The sequence below is a fragment of the Coptis chinensis genome, chromosome 8 (assembly GCF_015680905.1).
Source record: "Coptis chinensis isolate HL-2020 chromosome 8, ASM1568090v1, whole genome shotgun sequence".
NCBI lineage: Eukaryota > Viridiplantae > Streptophyta > Magnoliopsida > Ranunculales > Ranunculaceae > Coptis > Coptis chinensis.
In genome coordinates, this window is record NC_141463.1 from 82084670 (window position 1) to 82107615 (window position 22946).

At 35.7% G+C, this 22946-nt stretch overlaps 1 long non-coding RNA gene and 1 pseudogene across 1 annotated transcript; both read left to right on the forward strand.

Annotated features, from left to right (window-relative positions):
• The first annotated feature begins 337 nt into the window (after positions 1-337).
• On the forward strand, positions 338-2064 carry LOC147483499 (protein FAR1-RELATED SEQUENCE 6-like; annotated as a pseudogene).
• Positions 2065-15846: 13782 nt separating this feature from the next.
• Positions 15847-20808, forward strand: LOC147483500 (uncharacterized). Its single transcript, XR_015206962.1, has 3 exons — positions 15847-16050; positions 19919-20394; positions 20747-20808. It is a non-coding gene; the product is annotated as an uncharacterized LOC147483500 (long non-coding RNA).
• The last annotated feature ends 2138 nt before the right edge of the window (positions 20809-22946 follow it).

Below are 22946 nucleotides of genomic sequence, written 5' to 3' on the forward strand. Positions count from 1 at the left end.
ATTTCAATTTAGATATGGAAGATGTTGAAGGTGAAGATTGTGAAGTTCTGCATTCTACTCTTGGCAGGAAGAACAATATAAGCAATGTGAAACTAAAACCAACACTTGGTATGAAAATTTCAAGCTTTGAAGATGCTAACGACTTTTATAATTGTCACGATATGCAAAAGGGGTTTGGTACAAAAATCAAGAATTCGTATAACAAGAAAAATACTGATCAAAGGTAATTCACGCAGTTCTCGTGTTCTAAAGAAGGATTTAAGGTTGAAAAGGAAGGAGTTTGTACAAAAAACCAAACTCAAGGGTTGGTTGCAAAGCACATATGAAAGTAAAGTTAATGGATTCAGAGATATGGGAGGTGATTGGCTTTGACTTGGAGCATAATCATGCATGTAGCCCTTCAAAAGAGCGAATGTTTAGATCACACAAGCACATGGATAGTGGTATCAAGAAAAGATTAGAATTACATTGTGAATCAAGGATAAAGCTAACAAAATCATATCATAGCATTGTAGTTGATGCAGGAGGGCATCAAAATGTTACATGTGGGCAGAAAGAAGCAAAGAACTATGTTGACAACTACAAGAGACTAAAGCTAAAAGATGGAGACGCAGAAGCAATGCAAAAATACTTTACAAAAATGCAACAGAAAAATCCGAATTTCTTTTTTAGAGTAGATCATGCTGATGATGGACGAGTATGAAATGTATTCTGGGCTGATGCAAGGTCGGGAGCCGCTTATGGTTATTTTGGGGATGTAATAACATTTGATACAACATACTTAACTAATCGGTACGATTTGAAGTTTTCTCCATTTGTTGGAGTGAACCATCATGGTCAATCTGTGTTGTTTGGTTGTGGGTTACTTGCAGATGAGACAATTAAGACATTTGAGTGGGTGTATAGGGCTTGGTTAGATGCAATGTCTGGACACTCTCCTAATGTTATAATCACCGACCAAAGTAAGGCAATGGCAACAGCTATAGTCAATGTTTTCCCTAACGCTCGTCATCGTTTATGCCTATGGCATATAATGAAAAAGATTGGTGATAAGTTAGGAAGCCTAACTGAATACGAAGCAATGAAAGTGGTAATGAATAATGCAGTTTATGATTCTCTGAGGATCGAGGAATTTGTAGACGCTTGGAATAAAATGATTGAACAACACAAACTTCAAGAAAATAACATGGTTGGATACGTTATACAAGCTGAGGAAACAATGGGTTCCAGTATATCTCAAGGATGTTTTTTTTTGCAGGTATGTCTACTACTCAACGTAGTGAAAGTTTGAACGCATTTTTTGATGGTTATGTGCATGCAAAAACTTCTTTGAAGGAATTTGTGGATCAATATGAGGCAGCCTTGAGTGATAAATATGAGAAAGAGAGCAAAGCAGATTTTGTTTCATTCAACTCTACTCCTTTTCTAAAGAGAAGGTGTGTTTTTGAAAGACAAATGGCTAATGACTACACTAGAGCGATGTTTCTAAAGTTTCAAAAGGAAGTTTATAGCATGCCTTCATGTTCGAAGTCGCAAGTTAGAGTGGATGGACAAATCACAACATTTGAAATTAAAGAACGGGTTATCGATAAGAATGGAAAACTGCATACTCTAAAGGCTTAAGAAGTTCTTTTTATCAAGGCTGGAACTGATGTCTATTGTATATGTTGCCTATTTCAACACAAAGGGATTTTATGTAGGCATGCTTTATATGTTCTTAATGAGTTTGTAGATGAGATTCCTTCTCACTATATACTCCCAAGGTGGAGAAAAGATTCCCAGCATAAATATGTTGAAAGTGGTGAATCACTTAACTTTAAAGCTAGTAACCCAGTTCAACGATATGGTATTTTATATCCTTGTACAATTCAAATTCTTGAGAAAGGGGCATCATCAGAATCAAAGTTCAAGACTGTTTTGGGTGTGCTTCAGGATTTGAAGAGAAAGCTAGTAGATGAAAGTAATAATTTAGATAGTGTTGAGGATGAATTGGTTGGAACTCATCCAAGTGAGTCGCCTGAAAGTGTGCAACCAGGGTATGTGAAGTTCTTAAATCCACTTTAAGCAAAGCGAGTGGGATGACCGAAAGGTAGATTGTTATCGGAGTCGAAAAAAAACTGGAAATCCACCACCAAAAAGGTACCTTCATTGCCAATATTCTTCTTGCTTTATCTTTTTAGTTTGTTATAAATAATTATACTTTTGTTGTTTTGCAGCAAAATGTTTTTCCTACAATAACTACAGTTCCCAAGTTGAGCAACCACAAAGCAACCAACAAAAATATCAAGTCATGACACTTGTGGCAATGAACATAACATAACAAGCAACCAGTTTCAGGAAAACATGAGTATGGTATGATTTTTTTTATGTGATAGTTGAACAATTAATTTCTTGTATTGTCCACACTAAACTTTGATTACAATATCAGGATGGTATTTTTGCTAGTTACCCACCCGGTTTCTTCACTAGCCAACTACTTGAACCTGGACAACTATACAATGCAAGTGGACAACATCATTTTCCTCAATTATTTCTACCAAAACAATGTTAGCCAAGCACCACATGCTTTTTCTAGCACAAGTAACAATTGTGCAATACCTTTGAGTAGCCAATTTGACTTGAACAAATCTCAATGGGTTGTGGATGATTCTTTAGTGCTTAAATTGTTTAAGATACTTCAGTTGGATTGCATTTCACATAAGTTTTATCTATATGTTTAAGGTTTCAAGCGACAACTAGTGATCAAGGACTATCAAGTTTTCGGTTGCCCCGTGTTTTGGATTTTTTTTTCTATGAAGTTTGATTGGTGAAGGGAATTGTCTATTTTATTCATGGATACTTATGTAACATCTCTTTGGTCTTTCATTCATGAATACTTATGTAACGTCTAGACTTGATGAGAAATATTTTTACTATGTTTGGTTGTCTAATTATACTAATATTGAACAGTAGGTACTTATCTTTGTGCTTAATAAAAAAAAAACTCATAGTAGGTTACTCTACATTTAGCTTTCTTCGTTTCTTTCTTATATTGTTTTATAATTCTTATCATGCAAAAAAGTGTACTAAAGAGAAAACATAACTGCTTACAACTCTTATCAAGCAAAGAAATGCATTAAAGAGAAAACAAAACCACTTACAATTCAACGTGAACTATCAAGAAGCACATTACCTAGCTCCACGCCTTGGCTAGTTTGACGATTTTTCTACAAATCATTGAAGGATCTTGGTGGAATTGAACCACTATCTCTTGAGATACATTGGAGACATGGTCCAATTCTCAAGTGCTTTTTCCATTTAAGCTAAAGATCCGTTACACATAGTTGTTAAGCACATAATTGTAATGCTACTGTGGCATTTACTATATTTTGTCTCATAGAGGAGAATGCCACTCTTTTCCAGAGTGTTTCCATACCTCATTCAGGCACATGTTTGACTTCTAAACGAACCCCTACAATCATAGTCCCCACAATTTTGATTATACACATAAGCTTTTATTTCTACTAGAAAATCCAACATTTAAAAACTTAATTAAAGACATTGCACCAAAATTGACTATCTACAACCTATTAAACTTCCAACAATCCCACTTTCAGTTCACCCCTTCTAGTAAAAGAAACATGTTTTAGTTCGTAGTAAAAAAAATTTGAAAAGAGAGAGAGAGAAAAAAAAAAAGATATAATTCACGGAAGGAGTTAACTGATAGAGGAAAGAGAGTTGGAAGAAAAGGAAAAAATGAGGATAACATACCAGTAGAAACAATAGGTGTATGATTTTCGTTTTTTCGAAAAAAAAATAAGTGAAGAACGGAAAGAATATTGTTCTGTGTTCGAGACTTTCAGTTTTATTGTTCTTCAAGATGTTCACCAGACTTATTTCTTTATTTCTCTTTTTATATAATCAATTGGTCATTAGTCACATTACTTAGAAATCAATCAAGGGCCTTAAGCTTATTTCCATCCAAAGTGAGGCATTTTTTTTCTAAGCTCATTGACAAGTTAAGGTTTTTTTTTTTTTTTTTTTTTTTTTTTTTTATTCCAACAAATAATTCCAAGAAATCAATCATAATAAGCTGATTTCACGGTCTCAATACATTCGCAAATAATTCCAATAAAAGACAAGTATTGATGAGCAGCCATAGCTTGAAAGAATGAAGCAGCAACGAGCTCAGCTAGACATATGCTTCGTATTTTTGACAATTAGAGCACATAAAACCAACAAACTACCAAACTTGGGTAGTTGGGTACCCCAAATGTACGAGTAATTAGGACACGGGAATTTAAAACTCATACAGCCATAAGCATAAAGCACCTTCTCATACTATAAAAACCAATGAAGAAAAAGTGACACTTTAATTTGACAAAGCGGTAGCATAACTAATGTTCATCCTCCCCTTTAGGTGCCTCCTTGATCTCATCTGGCCCATCATCCTACATGTCAGAGGTCCACAAAGTGAGAGAGTAGATTCAACAGCTTTGTAAGCAGAGAGAGTAGATTCAGCAGCTTCTTTACGTACATCACCAGTTTTAAACTCAACGAGATAACGATGGTAATCACCCTTCATTTTGAGATAAAAGACCTTTGAATCATTTAAAGTCTACTGAACATACAACAACACAACTGCAAAATGGAAAAAAAAAAACATATCATAGCACTAGTAGCAAAACAGAAGAGGGAAACAAACATGAACCAACCCAAGCAAATCAAGGCATCATTTAAAGTTTACTTTTCTCACCTTTTGAGCTCCAAAGACATCAATTAAATTATCATAGTTAAGTTTTTCCAACATATTCTTTTCAATAGATAACATAGTTAAACCATTAAGTCTTTCTTGTGACATAGTGGATTTTAAGTAAGATTTTATCAATTTTCGTTTTGAAAAGTTCCTTTCACCAGAAGCAACAGTTACGGGTATCGTTAATAATATTCTATATGTTATGCAAGCATTCGGAAAACCAATTAATTCTTTGGAAAAAACAATTAATTCTTTGAGCGTAATATACTATGGAAAAATGCCTAGCATTCTCATCTTTAGGATAATTAAAACCAGACTCCTCCCTAATTGGAGCTCTTTCAACCAAAAAATCTCTCAAGTTTGTACTAACATTTTCCCAGTGCTTTGGATCATATATATTTGAAGGTCCAAATTTTGGATTGTCATTAAGATCTTCATTTTCTTTAGAAATATGTGAACTATGCATTTCATTATCAGTAATATTTTCATCTCCATCAATTTGTTCCGGTTTTTTGTTATTTTCTAATTGTGTTAAATTGCTTGGTGGCTCATTTACTAACTCTTCCGTAGAACTAGTTGTCACATTTTCTTTAGTTTTAGTGACATACTTAAGAAGAGCTCATTTTTGCGATTGAATCAATTCTTCCTCTTTTACCTTTCTTTTGAGTTTGGTATATCCATAATCAAATTTTCTTGACATACTTATAATAAAAGGACATCAAAAAAATAATGAACAAGAGAAAAGAACAAAATCACCTTATTTTTATGAGAAAATTAGCGCCATTTTAATTTCTTTAGTGTGTAACTCTGTCAATAGGCACCAAAATGCAAAGAATTTATGAAATTGACAACAGAGAATAATATGTAAATAATAGATTCATATCAAAAAAGAAAATTATCAATTTCACATAAAAGAGTATAAATTGATCACCTTCCAAATACAAAACTATTAAATACCAATTTGTGAGATTGTGAGAATGTGATTTTAAGATATCAATGGTTGGGAGTGAAACATGGAAGTAGTGAGAGAGAGAGAGATGTTGAGAAAGAGATAATTGATACAGAAATTGGTAAATTTGTCTTTAATTAATTTAAGAAGAAATGGAAAAGGCGCCATATAATGTGGAGATTTTGCATTAACCGTGGGATTTTCCATTTTCCATTTATTCTTTCCAGTTAAAAGGTCTAACTAGATGAGGACACTCCCATAAAAAATGAGACTACTACGTGTTTGTAGCCATCATATTTGTCATATAGTTTTGAGATGCAAATTATGTAGTGGACTATTGGATATTATTTCCTTTAAACCAATTCAATTCCGGAAATTTAGTGCGATGGGGAGAATTGGAGAAAACAAATAGATGACATTGTCCCTTTTTGTGTTTTGTTTGCCTTTTAAAAAAATGGTAATATCAAACATGTGCAAGGAGAAATAAGGAAATTTTGAGGCCTTCCAAATTTGAGGCCTTAGAGCATTTGCAATGCAGGGGATTATGAGGGGTTTATGACTATAGTCACCAGTTTTTGGGAAAAATAGGTGTTCAATGCAGAGGTGAATAACTGGTGACTATTTTTCCCAGTTGATTTCAAGGTGAAACCTTCCACTGAGATAGTGGCTGACTTGTTAACTTCGGACGGGATGTTGGATTCCGTCTGGATTACAAAACTCACCAGACGGAATCCAACATCCCGTCTCGCTATATTTATTTTTTTCCAGACGGAATCAAACATCCCGTCCGGAGTCCTAACAGCTAGTTCACCAACGGTCAGAAAGTCAGAATGGTAAAAAACGGTCAAAATAAAAAACTTTGGTATATATACAACATTTGTTTCATTTCAACTCACACTTCCAACAATCATATATCATATTTCTTCTTCTTTAAAATCAGTTCTTCAAAAAAACAAAATATCAAATGGCATCATCTCAAGCATCTCAAGCAAGTGATAGCACTCAAGCAAAAGCAAAAACATAAACTTTAGCATGTCCAAAGATCAAGCTTTATGTCTTGCTTGGATAAAAAATAGTGAAGACTCCATTGTTGGTGCTTTCCAAAATGCAAAAGGATTTTGGAATCATGTAACAAACGAGTTCAATCAAGCACGTGGGTTGGATAGGTCTTTCGATTCAATTAGCGGTAGATGGAAATATATTTCAAAAATGATGAACAAGTTTGTTGCAATTGTGAATGCAGTGGAGACTCGACATGCAAGTGGTGCAACAATACAAAACCGGGTAATTACAACTTTGTCAATTTGGAATTTATTGATTATCTTAGTCTTAGTCTAATTGTTTCCGTCTTAGTCTAATTATCTTAGTGTATTTATTATTTCCATTTTAGTCTTAGTCTAATTATTATCTTAGTATAATTATTATTTTAGTTTAATTATCTTAGTCTTAGTGAATATTTTAGTCTAATTACCACTATTTTATTTTTTAGTTGTCTAAGGCAAGGATGACGTACCAACTACAAGAAAAAACGTCTTTTTTCACTTAATCATTGTTACGTTATACTCAAGGATAATCCAAAGTGGAGTAACGTTTTTGAGGCAAGATCAAGCCGCCCCACAAAGGGAAAAGGTCGCAAAAATGATGGTGAAGATTCAACTTCTAATTCACCACGTGTTGGTGGAGTTGAATTGGAAGGTTCTCAAGAAATAGAGTGTCCTCAAGAAATGGAGCGTCCTCTTGGATCAAAGAAAGCCAAGTCTAAGAGGAACCAAGAAAAATCAGTTGGTATGTTGGAGGGTTATTTTACACATTTAGAGGATACATTTGTAAATGATGCAAATGAAACACAAAAATGCTTAGAACTTAGGGAAATGGAACTTGCATATGGTCAATGTGATGGCAAGAGAAGAAAAAAATCGGATTCAAATGGAAAAAAAATCAAGTTCAATTGGAAAAAAATCAGCTTCAAAAGATGCAATATGAAGTTAAGATTTTAACGACCGATACAAGTGTCCTCTATCCCGATACCGCTTTTATAATCACGCAACAAGTTGAAATACGTGCTGAATGGGTAAGGGCTAGAGGTGGTTCTAGCTCTAACTAAGCTTATGTAATATCTAGTATTTTATTTTAATTAAAACACTATGTATTTTAATTAATGCACTATGTATTTTAATTTCACTGTCTTTTTAATTAATGCACTATATATTTTAATTTCATTGTATTTTTAATTAATGAACTATGTATTTTTATTTCACTGTTTTTTATAATTAATGCACTATGTATGTTCTTTCCAATATAATTATTTTCATAGAAATACAATTACCAATAAAATTAAAATACATTGTAATATAGTTCATTAAAAACTCATTAAAACTCATTAAACACATAAGAACTTATTGGAATTACATAGGAAATATATTAGGAAATACATTAAGAAATACATTAGGAAATACATAGGAAATACATAGGAAATACTTTGGAACTTCATAGTTCACGTTAGGAAATACATATGAAATACACTTTCATTTTCATTTTAATTTTCCCCTCCTCTGGATCCGACCAATTTGGATCATAAATTGGTACCGGATCTGCTGTTTCTTCAATGCCAGTCCAATTAAAAACATGCTCAACTAAGTCATTTTGAAGATTAGTATGTGTAACTTCATTTCTGATCTTATTTCTTGCTTCAATCATCTGATAGACAAAATGAAAACCGGCCATCCTCTTCCTGAAAGAGCGCAGGTATTGTTTCTTTCCTCTGACCTTTCCAATTCCAAACTCCACTTTCACATTCATTCTCAACAATCATATTATACATTATAATGCATGCCTTCATTATGTCTCCAAGAACAAAAACACTATGACAACGCGCAGAAGCCTTAACAATATGCCATCGTGCCTGCAAAACTCCAAATGTCCTTTCAACATCCTTTCTTGACTTTGAGTAAAGATTTTTTCATGCTTATTTATTGGATAACGAATGGCTTGAACAAATGTGCCCCATTTTGGGTAAATACCATCAACAAGATAATATCCCATATCGTAGTCATTACCATTCACATTAAATGCAACAGCAGGAGCCTCACCTTGCTCTAATGATTAAAAAACATGAGAACGATGAAGCACATTAATGTCATTATGTGAACCTGGTAAGCCAAAGAAGCAATGCCAGATCCAACAGTATTTGTCTGCAACGGTTTCAAATACCAAAGTTGGTTCCTTCTTGTACCCTACATGTGTTCCAGCCCATCCAGTTGGACAATTCTTCCACACCCAGTGCATACAGTCGATTGATCCAAGCATTCCTGGAAAACCCCTTGCAGCATTTTTAGCTAATATCCTAGCAGTGTCTGCCTCAGTTGGTCGTCTCAAGTACTCATCCTCAAACGCCGTGATTATTGCCTTGCACCAACGCTTCATAGATATATTTCCTGTGGAATCTCTAATTTGTAAATATTCATCCGTTAAATCATAAGAACAACTAGTTGCTAATTGTGCAACTGCAGCTAGTCCCTTATGTAACCCAGAAGTTGCTTGCTGACCCAATCCATCCACCTTATTTTTGAAGTAATCGTCGAATGCTGCAACAGTTTTCAACATATACATAAAAAACTCTCTTGTCATCCTGTACCTTCGCCTAAACTTATGAGGAGCCCACCTACAAAGTGTTGTGAAGTAATCCCTCATTATCTTTTGTTTACTGAAATCACCACCATCTCTAAACGTGTAATCTCTACCCTTCACAGATCCACTGCGTTTGTCTGTATCCACATCTTCAATTTCAATGGCTGCTTGGGTCATTAATGCCCCAGCAGTGGATAATAATTGCAACCTCCTCCTCCTCATTCGCTTCATCATATCATTATGCTCATCTCTTACTCTTTCCATGTAATCATCTTCAGCGGAAGTACCATAAGACGACTCGGTAAAACCAGAAGATGAACTATTACTACTAGATCCTCCCCATAACCTTTGCTTAAATGCAATTCTTTCTTCTCTAGACATTTTTTCTATATTTAGCTTGGTTGTGGGGAAGAAGATGGCTGTTTGTTTGTTTGATCTAAAAGAAAGAAGAGTAAAACGAAATATGAAAGGTAAGGTCACATGTGATAGTTAGATTTTGGTCCACTCTCCAATTGATAACACATTTTATCAGATTTTTGTTCACTTTCTAAGTGACAACACATTTTATCCAAATGTCTATCCAAATGAACCCTCAATAATTCCAATTTATGGGCCACCATCAATAATTCCAATGTATGGAATAGTAAAAGGCGTATAGGCATGGATTTTTAGTTACCAAACGGGATGTTACATTTCCGTCTAGGTCTAAAAAAATACCGAGACGTGATGTTACATTCCGTCTCGGTTTACACCATACACTATTCCTGTCATAACCAAACCACCTGCAAAAATGAGTGATATTCCATCAAAATTTCCTGTCATAACCAAGACATAGGAAATGAGTGAAATGCAATTTGGAAACATACAAACTTATAATTTCTGAATTTTTTTTGAAAACATACGAACTTATAATTCCATCAAATTTTTTGGAAACATAGGAACTTATACTTTGGAAACATACGAACTTATAATTTCTGAATTTATTTTGCCATAATCTCATTTATTTTATTAACATATTCATATCCAAAACCTGCTAATATACTTTGGAAATAATAAATAAGACAAACAACAATCCTGAACAACACTCAAGTCTAACACAGAAACTCGGTAAAATAACGAACTTATAATTTCTGAATTTTTTTTGTCATAACCTCCTTTGTTTAATGACATATTCATATCCAAAACTCATCAAAGAAAAACCTGCTAATAAAAAATTCGTTACAAACAACAATCCCAAACTCCATAAGACAAGTAATAGTGCACAATTATTACAAACTACAAAAAAATATCTACTGAGACCTCCTCCCCCTATGAGAAGGCTCGGTCGAAGAGCTCTCACCCCTACGTCGTTGTCGCCTCTCTGGTTGAGGTTGAGCTTGAGGTGTGGCACTTCCAGCATTCTCTAACTCTTGCACACATCTCTGAAGCTGCAAAGTTCGATTTCGCTTTTCTTGTAAGTACTCAAAACTGCGACGAGAGGACTCCATGAAGGACGCACGCATGGCATGACTGAGAGAGCTGTAGTTAAGGAGCTCCGACCTTACTTCATCTTGTTTAACAAAACAAATGCATGTTAGGGGTTATAGTGAATAATAATAACAAATCATGAATAAATTCAAATCATACTAACCTTGGATAACTGCTCAAACTGTATTGACAAATCTGCTACCAATGCGGCATCTACTGGTGGAATAGGTATGCTCATATCTTACCCCTGAGAAGTAATCATGCTCCAGTGCCAAAGGTCAGACTCATCAAATATCTGTGGAGTTCTTTGCAGCATCTGAATATCATGAAACACCCTGGGCTGTGACTGTTGCAACTCCACTCCTTCTGAGAAATGAATGTCATGCCTTAATGCTTCGGAAGTAACCCCTTCAAAATTGGTGTCTCAGTATAATGCACCTAGTAAGAGACCTCGACCAACCCTTTTCCAATACAAGTCATAGTCTCCCGTAAAAATGAAAGCTGATGCGTCTGGCCAATCATTTGGGTTTGTTCTATAGTGTGAAAGAGTTGCAGGAAGAATATCAGAAGCTGTCATATCTATGGGGGTTGGGTAAGGTATAACAATCTCTCCAGATACTTGACGCCAACATCTGTCCCTAAGGTACCATGCAGTTACTGACCCTACAAGTATTATTCGCCGCCGAGAAAGAAACCTTGCTCTATGATACATATAGGATAGTCTAAGGTACTCAGTGTTCTCTGGAACATCTGGAATATGAAGGACTCGACCCAGGGTTGCCACTCAATTCGGGTAGCTCCTAAAAGCTCAATCTGTTGACGAGTGTTATGAATATTATGTGATAGATCCCCATACCCCCTCTGCCTACGATGAAGCCCCCATGCTTGAATACGTGGAATCAGGTCATGAGTCTCATTCTCTTCCAACCTCTTCAACACAGGATGCATCACACGAAAATGTTCGTACCACCAATACTAAATCAATAGATAAAATACAATATATATATATAAACATGTCAACATTAATAATTAGATAAATAAAACTTACCGGTATAATCTAAGCAAAGCCGCACAAATTGCCTTTAGCGGCTTTCGTCTCAACTGCGAGGTCTAGCCAGCGGTAAAGGTATGCCAAGATGGATTGACCGCAGTCATAATCCCACATACTCTCTACGTCTGAGACAGCGGCCATCCACCCGATACGTATATAACTATCAGCGTATCCGAATAATACCGCACCAACAAAGTAGAAAAGGAAGGCACGTACATATTCGTGGATCGACTCCTCACCAATATGATAGTCTTTCGGCTTCTCCTTGAGCCTATTCAAGTATCTCGAAGTAAACCAACTCATACTTATAGCTCCTCCCTTAAACTGCTCAGCCGATAATCTAAAAAACCTATCTTCCTCATCATCTTCTACCAAATCAAAACCTTCAAAGAAACTCATTTCCGTAGTAAAAACCTCTAAATTTTCATCAAAAGGAACGACATCTCCATAACCAATTGGGATACCCGTGAGTATTATGAAATCAAGAAGGGTAATCCCAAGCTCACCCCATGAGAAATGGAATGTGTGGGTAGACTACCACCACCGCTCAACTATCCCAAACAACAACGCTTGATCATTTTATCCCAAATTAGAATTCAAAAATTTCCCAAATGGTGTGGCAGCTATAATGTTGGTAACCGTGACAAAATTAGGATCCGTTTTTTATTTCAAATAACGCCACAACAACACAACATTTGAAAGTGCACAACGCACTTTTCATAGGTGTACTTCCTACATTCATCCAACATGCAATACAATATAATTTCAACTCAATTTTTTTTTTAAACAATGCGACAAATTCAAACTAATTACACAATAACAAACTTGATATAAACTAACATAAATAATAATAATTAACATAAAAAAAATCGAAAACTTACTTGAGACTTGGCCACTCGATTTGCTACATGTCGGACCGATGTTGATGTTAATAGTGGGTGTTCCTCGATTTCACAACGCGGTAGAAAATTAAACCCAAGTTCAATTTCGTCCTCCTTGCCCACATTTTGCGTTCTTGACGCCGATCATTTTTGCCCCTTTTTTTTGGATATTTTGACATTTCCAAACCATCGGGAATGCTCTTCATGTGGTGAGGTTGGTGGGGAATCATTGGGGGGTGGAGAAGTCATTAGGAATTAAAGTTTGTGTAAAAAAGTTGTTAATAGAGGCAAGAAAATCGCAATAGAGGGCTGGGAAGAAAGTGAAAATGGAGCCCGTTTTCGGCCCGTTGTTGATATTTGATATTTGATGTTTATTCGGCCTCAATCAAAATCCAACATCCTGTCCGAAATTTTTTATTCACCTTTGCATTGCACAACTTCACCTTGTTTTTTTCACCAAAACGGTGAAAAGAGGGTGAATAAGTGTTTATGTGACGGTGATAAGGGGGGGATTATTTTCACTTGCATTGCAAATGCTCTTAGGCAGCCACCTAACTCGCCTAATGGATGAGTGGGCACTGGCTGTCTCTATAACATTTTCGTTATTATTATTACATTACTATTCACTATTCTTAAATGAACACTCGTGGGGTAGCTAAGAACATTATGGAAAGAGTAGTACGTACTCGCTTATGAAAACATACGTATGTTACTTTTGATATATGCATACCAGATTGGGTTACCAGATTTTGCCGTGTCTTTCATGTGATTTAAAATAAAGTCAAAGCTTTATGATTCACTTTTTTTTTTATCTGTTTTGTTCTTCACATCGTAATGAGAGTTCAAAGCAGGGATTTGAGTTGGATCGCTACCGAGTATTGAGGCATTTTCACATAAGTACATAACCACATTTCCAGCCGAGTCTGAATTTGTTCACAAGCATTCTTGCTGATAAAATCTACCAGCGCCCTTAGTGCGCCACATGTCTAGTAAACAATTATCATTATTTTTTTTTTCATTTTAACAAAAGATGTCACTAATACCACGCAAGAAAAGATATAGACCATCAAGAAAACGACAGATTAGTGCATCTTTTAGGATTGCCCGGATTGCCCTCCTTTTACACCGATAATTGAGGAAGAAGCATTGTTTTCATTGGCAGTCTTTTTGAAATACCACGCAAGGTTATGGTGGGTGGTTTAATTAGGAGGATAGACCCTCATGGATGCATTAGTGGCCGGTTGTAGCTCGAGCTCTTGCAAATGAGCCACCAAGCAATTTAACACAATTAGAAAATAATGAAAGACCGGAACAAATTGATGGAGATGAAAATATTACTGATAATGAAATGCATAGTTAACATATTTCTAAAGAAAATGAAGGTCTTAATGACAATCCAGAATTTGGACCTTCAAATATATATGATCCAAAGCACTGGGAAAATGTTAGTACAAACTTGAGAGATTTTTTGGTTGAAAGAGCTCCAATTAGGGAGGAGTCTGGTTTTAATTATCCTAAAGATGAGAATGCTAGGCATTTTTCCGCAGTACATTACGCTCAAAGAATTAATTTTTTTTTCGAAAGAATTAATTAGTTTTCCGAATGCTTGCATAGCATATAGAATATTATTGACGATACCCGTAATTGTTGCTTCTGGTGAAAGAAGCTTTTCAAAACTAAAATTGATAAAATCTTACTTGAGATCTACTATGTCACAAGAAAGACTTAATGGTTTAGCTATATTATCTATTGAAAAGAATATGTTGGAAAAACTTAACTATGGTAATTTAATTGATGTCTTTGCAGCTCAAAAGGTGAGAAAAGTAAACTTTAAATGATGCCTTGATTTGCTTGGGTTGGTTCATGTTTATTTCCTTCTTCTGTTTTGCTACTAGTGCTATGATATTTTTTTTTTTTCCATTTTGCAGTTGTGTTGTTGTATGTTAAGTAGACTTTAAATGATTCAAAGGTCTTTTATCTCAAAATGAAAGGTGATTACCATCGTTATCTCGATAAGTTTAAAACTGGTGCTGAACGTAAAAAAGCTGCTGAATCTACTCTTTCTGCTTACAAAGCTGCTGAATCTACTCTCTCACTTTGTGGACCTCTGACATGTAGGATGATGGGCCAAATGAGATCAAGGAGGCACCTAAGGGCGAGGATGAACATTAGTTATGTTACCGCTTTGTCAAATTAGAGTGTCACTTCTCCTTCATTGGTTTTTATAGTAGGAGAAGGTGCTTATGCTTATGGCTGTATGAGTTTTAAATTCCCGTGTCCTAATTCCTCGTACATTTGGGATACCCAACTACCCAAGTTTGGTAGTTTGTTGGTTTTATGTGCTCTGATTGTCAAAAATACGAAGCATATGTCTAACTGAGCTCGTTACTGCTTCATTCTTTCAAGCTATAGCTGCTCATCAATACTTGTCTTTTATTGGAATTATTTGTGAATGTATTGAGACTGTGAAATCAGCTTATTATGATTGATTTTTGGTGCTTGCATGAATTGGATATGAAATGTAGGAATAAAAAAAAAAAAAAAAAACTTGTCAATGAGCTTAGAAAAAAAGGCCTCACTTTGGATCGTCGCCTAAGGCCACCCTGGAGACAGCTACTGGCTGCTAACTAAGTAACAGACTAATTACCAGTTGCCACGCCATTACTGTAAAACTGGATACCCTTATCACCGGTTTTCTTGAAAAGTTAGAGAAAAAAGAGCAAAAGAGTAAAGAGATAAGCAAAATCTCACCGAATAGTGATCACACTACACCATAACAGGATATTTGTAACACACACCTTTTTGTTTTGTAACAGTTTTTAGCCGTTGGTAATTTGCCAACGCTTTGTAAACGTTGGGAATGCAGTAAAGTGTTACTTAAATTCGGATGAATTTTAAGAATCAATTTCTAACACTTGAAAATCGTGTGATAAGTGTTAGAAATCCAAAAAACCAAAACAACTTCAAAATTTCAAAAATAGGGAAACAAAAAAGAAATCGCGAAATAGAAAACATCTCTTTCTTTCTCACAGCCGCTACTACTCTCTTCCCATTAGGGTTTTCTTATCTTTTCTCTTACTGGCTTCTTTGTCTTCAATAACAAACAAATGCACTTTGAATTTCGAGAGGTGAGCTACAATCTAGTGTATGTATTGAGGATTTTAAAGGAAACTTCGCATCATCTATGACACAGTTGGATTTTGCATAAACTGATTCGGTTGAGATGGATCCTGCGTGCCGCCACCACCAAACATCGATTCCGGCATACCAAGCCCACCAAAACCACCAATATACCAGCAGCCCTGGCATATGTAACTTACTGAGCGGTGGTATTTCGATTGTTCACCTTTTAATTCAACAACCTTTTTATATATATGCTATTGGGATTTAGTGGTACGTTTAGATAGTATGACAGATCGAGTGAAATTTGAGTTTGGTCTCTTCGTCAAGTTAGTCGAAATATTAGAATAATTCTCTCTCAATTAGTTAATTTAGGTTAGATTGAATTAGTGTTAAATCTCGTTAGATTGTGATATATTTCAAAGGATTGAATTGGGTAATTGATTTTGATAGTGGGAATTAAGATATAGTGGTTTGGCATAATCACAATTGTGGAGTTTACCTTGTTGACTTGGTAAGAAGCTTAACTATTCTAATTTGTTAAGGAAGAAAAAGAATGTAACGCCCGTATTTAAAATACGTATTTATTTATTAATTAATTAATTAATTTAATTATTTATTTAAAATTGGTTGGATTGGATTTGGGATATGTGGGCCTGATTTCTGGGCCCGAGTCTGTATTGGGTTTAGGTTTCAAACCCAAGTATATATTCATATTTTTCTAGAGAATAGGGTTTTTAAATAAAAAATAATAATAATGGAGGCAGAGATAAAAGCTAGTTGGCTAGAGCGTTGTAGCGCGAGGATTCGGATTATGAGGGATTCATTGTCGAGTTGTTAATAAAGGTGAGTAGAGTTAACTCTCACCACTACTAAAACTATAATTTTCGTCTGTTTAGAATTTACCGATTTCATAAACTATGATTTTCGTTTGTTTAGAATTTACGAATTTATTCTCCAAAATATATAAGTTTTGTTCATTCTTCCGGTTCATTCAATATTCTGCCGGTTGTCCATATAAACTGTTATTGTGAGTATTATGTAGTTGATTGAAGTGAGGAGATAGCGTTAATGGCGTCGCCCAAGAACCAACGTTAATGGCGTTTGATTTGTTTGAACTTTTTGTGGTGAGGTTAGATTTGTTGGTTTGAGGTTGGTTAGGGATGTTTGTATGGGTGCTGGAGAGTGGGGAAGAGCTGTTGAAGCTTTATGTTCATTAATGGCGGCACTAATAAAAATCGCCAGTAATATGTATTATATTGTTAGTGTTGTTTTTGGTGTTGATTGAAGATTGGTGGTAGTAAGGGGTTGATGTTTGGTTATTAATGGTTGAATGGGTGCTGGTAAGGGTAAGATTGAAGCTTGAAGAAGCTTTAATGGCGGTGGGAATTTGTCTCAGATCTAGTTTTGGTCGAAGATGTTGAATTCAAGAATTGAGGATTTCGCGTTTATTAAAGTGGTAGGGGTTTTTACCCTCTTCATTTTCGAGTATGTTGGGAGTGGTGGCGATCGGAACTGGTGGTGGCCGATTTGGTGGCTGCTGGAGCTGAGGAAGATGATCGGCTGGGCCTTGGGCCAGTTTCAGTTTTTGGACTTTAGTTTTTAGTTGTTTGGGCCCGGTTTTGTTTTAGTTGTTTGGGCCAACATTAGATTGTTTTGTTTGGGCCGGTCCACATTAGTTTAAGTTGTTGGGCCAGTTAGTTTAAGTGTTTGGGGCCAATTTCTAATATTGTTTGGGGACAGTCCATAGGACTTAATAGAGATCCAAATGGGTCTTTCCACATTTAGACTTTTGGGTTCTAAGGTTTGGGGTTTGGGCACGGCTAGTTGGGTCCGAACCGCTTCCTTAGTCATGAGCCCATGATCCATGCACCTTTGACCTTAGCCATGAACCATGGCTATGACCCTGAACCTGTGGAACATGGAAATGACAGGTTGACTTTGATATTGATCGTTGACCATTGACAATTGACTGTTGACTGGAGAATGTTGACTTTTTCCAGATTTTCACATATTTAAGAATATGGACAAATGTAGTAATAAAATATTGTCGAAATTATATGGACAAATCAAATGATAGAATGTTGTGGAAGCCTGTATAAACTTGGTTGTCATTATCTAAGACAGATGTGACGTGGATAGTTTGTATTTTTGACCTGTGACAAGAGTGAAATTTTAAGAGATATAATATTCCTAAAACAATATAAAAATGTTATGCGGTATGTTTGGAGCTATTGTGACGTTAGGGGGTATGTTGAAATTGTTGTTCTGTTAAAGGATATCATATGATAGGATATCGATTAAATGCAATATCTTTGAGAAATTTATATAAACGCTCCATTATTATATATGTGAGATGCTACTATGAAGTAGTATAGTATTAGTGAATATTTTCCCACGGGATTGTGGCTTAGTGCAATAATATATTGGCACGTGAAAGAATGAAAGGTGTTATGAGATGTATTGAGATATTTCTAAATAGTGTGGCTTAGTGCAATAATTAATTGGTATGCATGTGATATAGTGAAAGGATTCTGAGATATAAATGTATGACATCCACTTGAATAAATTACGTAATGAAAATCCTAGAACCTAGCTACCACAACTCATATGATTTGGCCTTTGTGATAGGCGTATGTGATATAATTGGCCCTTCGGGCGTTTCAGTGAATCTGAATGGCCCTTCTGGCATAGCCGGATGGTGGCTTGATTATTCCATTCGCAAAACTAGAACGAGACGCGCGATATTTTATGCTGAATAGTGGCAGTACTTACATAATGACTTTCGTGTGAGGGTTACCTGGTGTGTGGCATCCCGCTCAGGGTAGTTACGCACGGAGTGGTTCATTATGTAAGGGGAGGCATGTGGATGTACATGTTCGGCGTTGGGAAGCAATTGTGGTAGCCAAGGAAACTAGGTAAGACATAGATACGACGTGATTTTAGGGACACGCAAAGAAAGCCTTAATTAATATAATTATGGTAATATGTTGGTTAATGATATATCTTTAGACAGATGATTGTATATGGTTTTGCATAAGGGTGGGTCAAACTAATTACTTCTGCAGAGACGACCCACTCTGTAATTGAGCATGAAATGCGGTACAGATATAATATGCTTGGTTGGTTATTTGTTTAGTTAGAACCTAAGGCGCCTCGATAGAGGAACTACAAGCCTTATTTATTATGCGTATAGTTTGTTGTGTGGTTAGTGGGAAGTTAAGGCGCCTCAATGGAGGAACTACCTGCCTTAATTATTGTACACTTAAGGATGTTGTATCAATTGTTAGAAGTTAAGGCGCCTCGGTGGAAGAACTAACTGCCTTTTTATTATGGATTGTGTATATATATGTACAAGTATATGTTGTATTTTAGAGCTACTCACACCAACATTTTTATAATGCTGACCCGATTTGCATGTTTGACTTATCGGGTGTGTTCATTAAATGAACATAGTTGATAAGTCTTGACAGGTTTAGTGTTGAAGAAGGTTGGTTGCTGCTTGTGGTTTGCTTTAGCGTCGTATTTCAAGATAGATTTTGTTTTCCCTTGAGGTGATATAGATTTTCAGTTGAGACAATGTTATTTGTATGTTCATTTGTAATTTTAAATAAAAAGTTATTGAAAAGAGATTTGTAACCTAATCTTATTTGTAAATTTTTGTAATGAAGAGGACTTTTGTTTAAGTTAAAAATTTTATTGGTTTTTAATTATCCACATATTTAAACTGTTTATGGGTTTTTGGGAGTTGAGAGTGCATCACACCTCGAAGATCGAAGAGTCGGGAACAAATATTGTTTTTCTGAATTCTGTCGAAATTCGGGGTGTGACAAAGAACTTGTGCTGAATTTTAGATTGTTATAGTGCATTAAACACTTGTCGCACATAAAGTTCTTTATCACTTGATTTGAAACAAGTACCAAGAGTATGGTACTAGAGAGCTAATTAAGCTCATGTAATATAAATTGTGGGTGTTGTTCTATGTTGTTCAGGCTAAGTAGACACCATTACACTTGTGTACCATCTAAAATACTTGATGAAAGGTGTCGAAGAGAACCATATAGGTGAACTGTTTGGTTCTCATATAGGCATGTTGTGTTGATTGGTGATTGGTTGGAAGAGGATTAGTATCTGGCATAGGTGAACCAGTATTAGTTTCTGAACCAGTTTTCGAAGGGTTAGACCCATCCCTACCCATAGAGCCACCTTGATTGGTTCCCCAAAAGAGCAGCTAGCAAACGAGTTTGCACCCACCCCATGTTATTCCTTGTTTCTCCAGAGAGCATTGTTGCATTTAGGAATTGCTCTTGAACAGTTTCATACTTGCGCCTAAGCATGTTAAATCCTTTAGGTGAAGACTCGATGTAGGTACTTATTATTGAAATTGAATAACTTTTTCTTTGCAAAATATGGACTACACTATTGGATATTTTTGTGTGTAAAAAGGTTGCTATGGTTTTGTGCCCTTCCATGTACTTTGTTGCTATTGCAGCAAGATAAAGGAGATGAAGGGAAGCTACATAATGATATTCAAGGTCTGCATATAAAGATCTAGTGCAGTTAGGTAATTTCTTTGCTATTGTATATGTTTGTACTAGTCTGCATTAGTTTCAATATGGATTTTTTACAAGTAATTTGCAATTTTCTTGAGGACAATATATGGTAATACATTGTATTCCCTTGTTGTTGCATTATGTGTTTACTTGGTTATTGCTCCCGCTGTGGGATCTTGTTTACTGACATAAAGGTTCCATTTAGCCATGGTGGTATGGTAAAGACCACTTTGTGTTAACTTGGATGTCATACCATGGTCTAGCTCGTTTAACTGATTTCTAACTTACAATTAACCTTTCAATTTTGTAATTATTTACAAAAGTAATTAACTATTCTATCTAGAATTTTTTAATTGTTGCTAGGTTAACACAAGCCCATTCGATGAAAAAAGAGGCAGAAGCACTCAGGATCAACAAATTGGTTAGCATACTAACTGTTTGCCATACTATCTGTCACACCCCGAATTTCGACAGAATTCGGAAAAACATTATTTGTCCCCGACTCTTCGATCTCCGAGGTGTGACGCACTCTCCACTCCCAAAACCCAAAACAGTTTAAATATGCGGATAATTAAAAACCAATAAAAATTTCTATTATACAAAAGTCCTATTCATTTCAAAAATTCTCAAATACTGATTACTTACAAATCTCCTTTCAACAACTCTTTAATTAAAATTACAAATGAAAATACAAATAATATTGCCTCAACTGAAAAACCTATATCACCTTAAGGGAAAACAAAACACATCCTGAGATGCAATGCTAACGCAAACCACAAGCAACAACCAATCTTCTTCATCACTAAACCTGTCAAAACTTATCAACTATGTTCATTGAATGAACACACCCGATAAGCAAACATGCAAATCGGGTCAGCATTATAAACAATGCTGGTGTGAGTAGTCCTAAAATACAACATATAATATACATATATATACACAATCCATACGGCAGTTAATTAGTTCCTCCACCGAGGCGCCTTAACTTCCAACAACTAATACAACATACCATAAGCATAATAAAAAGGCATTTAGTTCCTCCACGAGGTGCCTTAGGTTCTAACTAAAATACTAACCAACCAAATCATATACAATCATCTATCTAAAGATATATCATTTACCAACATATTACCATAATTATATTAATTTAGACTTTCTTTGTGTGTCCCTAAAATCCGTCAGTATCTATGTCTTACCTAGTTCCCCGGCTACCACAATCGCTACCCAACGAACATGTACATCCACATGCCTCCCCTTACATAATGAACCACCTCGTATGTAACCACCCGGCGGGATACCGCGACACAGTAAATCCTCACACGGAAGCAATTATGTAAGTAATGCCACTATTCGGCATAAAATATCGTGGCGTCATCGTTCTATTTTGCGAATGGAATAATCAAGCCACTATTCGGCTACGCCAGGAGGGCCATTCAGCTTTACTGAAACGCCAGGAGGGCCAATCACATTACTTACGCCCGAAGGCCATTCAGATTAATTGAACGCCAGAAGGGCGCCGAAGGCCATTCAGATTAACTGAAACGCCAGAAGGGCCAATCACATGAGTTGTGGTAGCTAGGTTCTAGGATTTTCGTTACGTAATTTATTCAAGTGTCATACATTAATGACTCATAATAAATCCACTATATCACGGCGGGTCAATTGCCTTATTGCACTAAAGCCACAATATATAGAAATATCTCAAATATATTTCATAACCATTTTCATACTTTCACGTGCCAATATATTATTGCACTACACCACACTCTCCGTGGGCAAATATTCACCAATACTATGCTACCTCATAGTAACATCTCACATATATAATAATGGGCGTTTATATAAATTTCTCCAAGATATTACATTAATATATATATCCCAACATATGATATCATGTCATAATGCTTCAACGATCGCATACATTTTTATTATAACGTATTAGGAATATAATGTCTCCTAACATCTCAATATCCACGTGTCAAAATGCACAACATCAATGTCAAATCTTTCTTAGATAATGACAACCAAATTTATACAAGCTTCCACGGCATTTTATTACTATATGTGTCCATATAATATACAACATAAAACGTAACACAATTAGGCGTCCCACGTCCACAATCAAAGCCCAATATATATATGCTTTTTACACACTACTCACGTCAAATCTAAATTAGATAATGACCAACCAAGTTATATAATATCGACAATATTTTATTACTATATTTGTCCATACAAATCAAATAGGTGAAAAACTGGAAAAGTCAACATTTCATAGTCAACGGTCAAATGTCAAAGTCAACGTGTCATGGTCAAAGGTCAACAGGTCATGGTCAAAGTCAAACTGTCCTGGTCAAAGTCAACATGTCATGGTCAAAGTCAAAGTCAACAGGTCATGGTCAAAGTCAAACTGTCGTTTCCATGTTCGACAGGTTCAGGGTCATAGCCATGGTTCATGGCTAAGGTCAAAGTGCATGGCTCACAGGCTCGTGACTAAGGTAATGGTTCGGACCCAACTGGCCAAGCCCAAACCTTAGAACCCGAAAGTCTAAAACCAACTTAT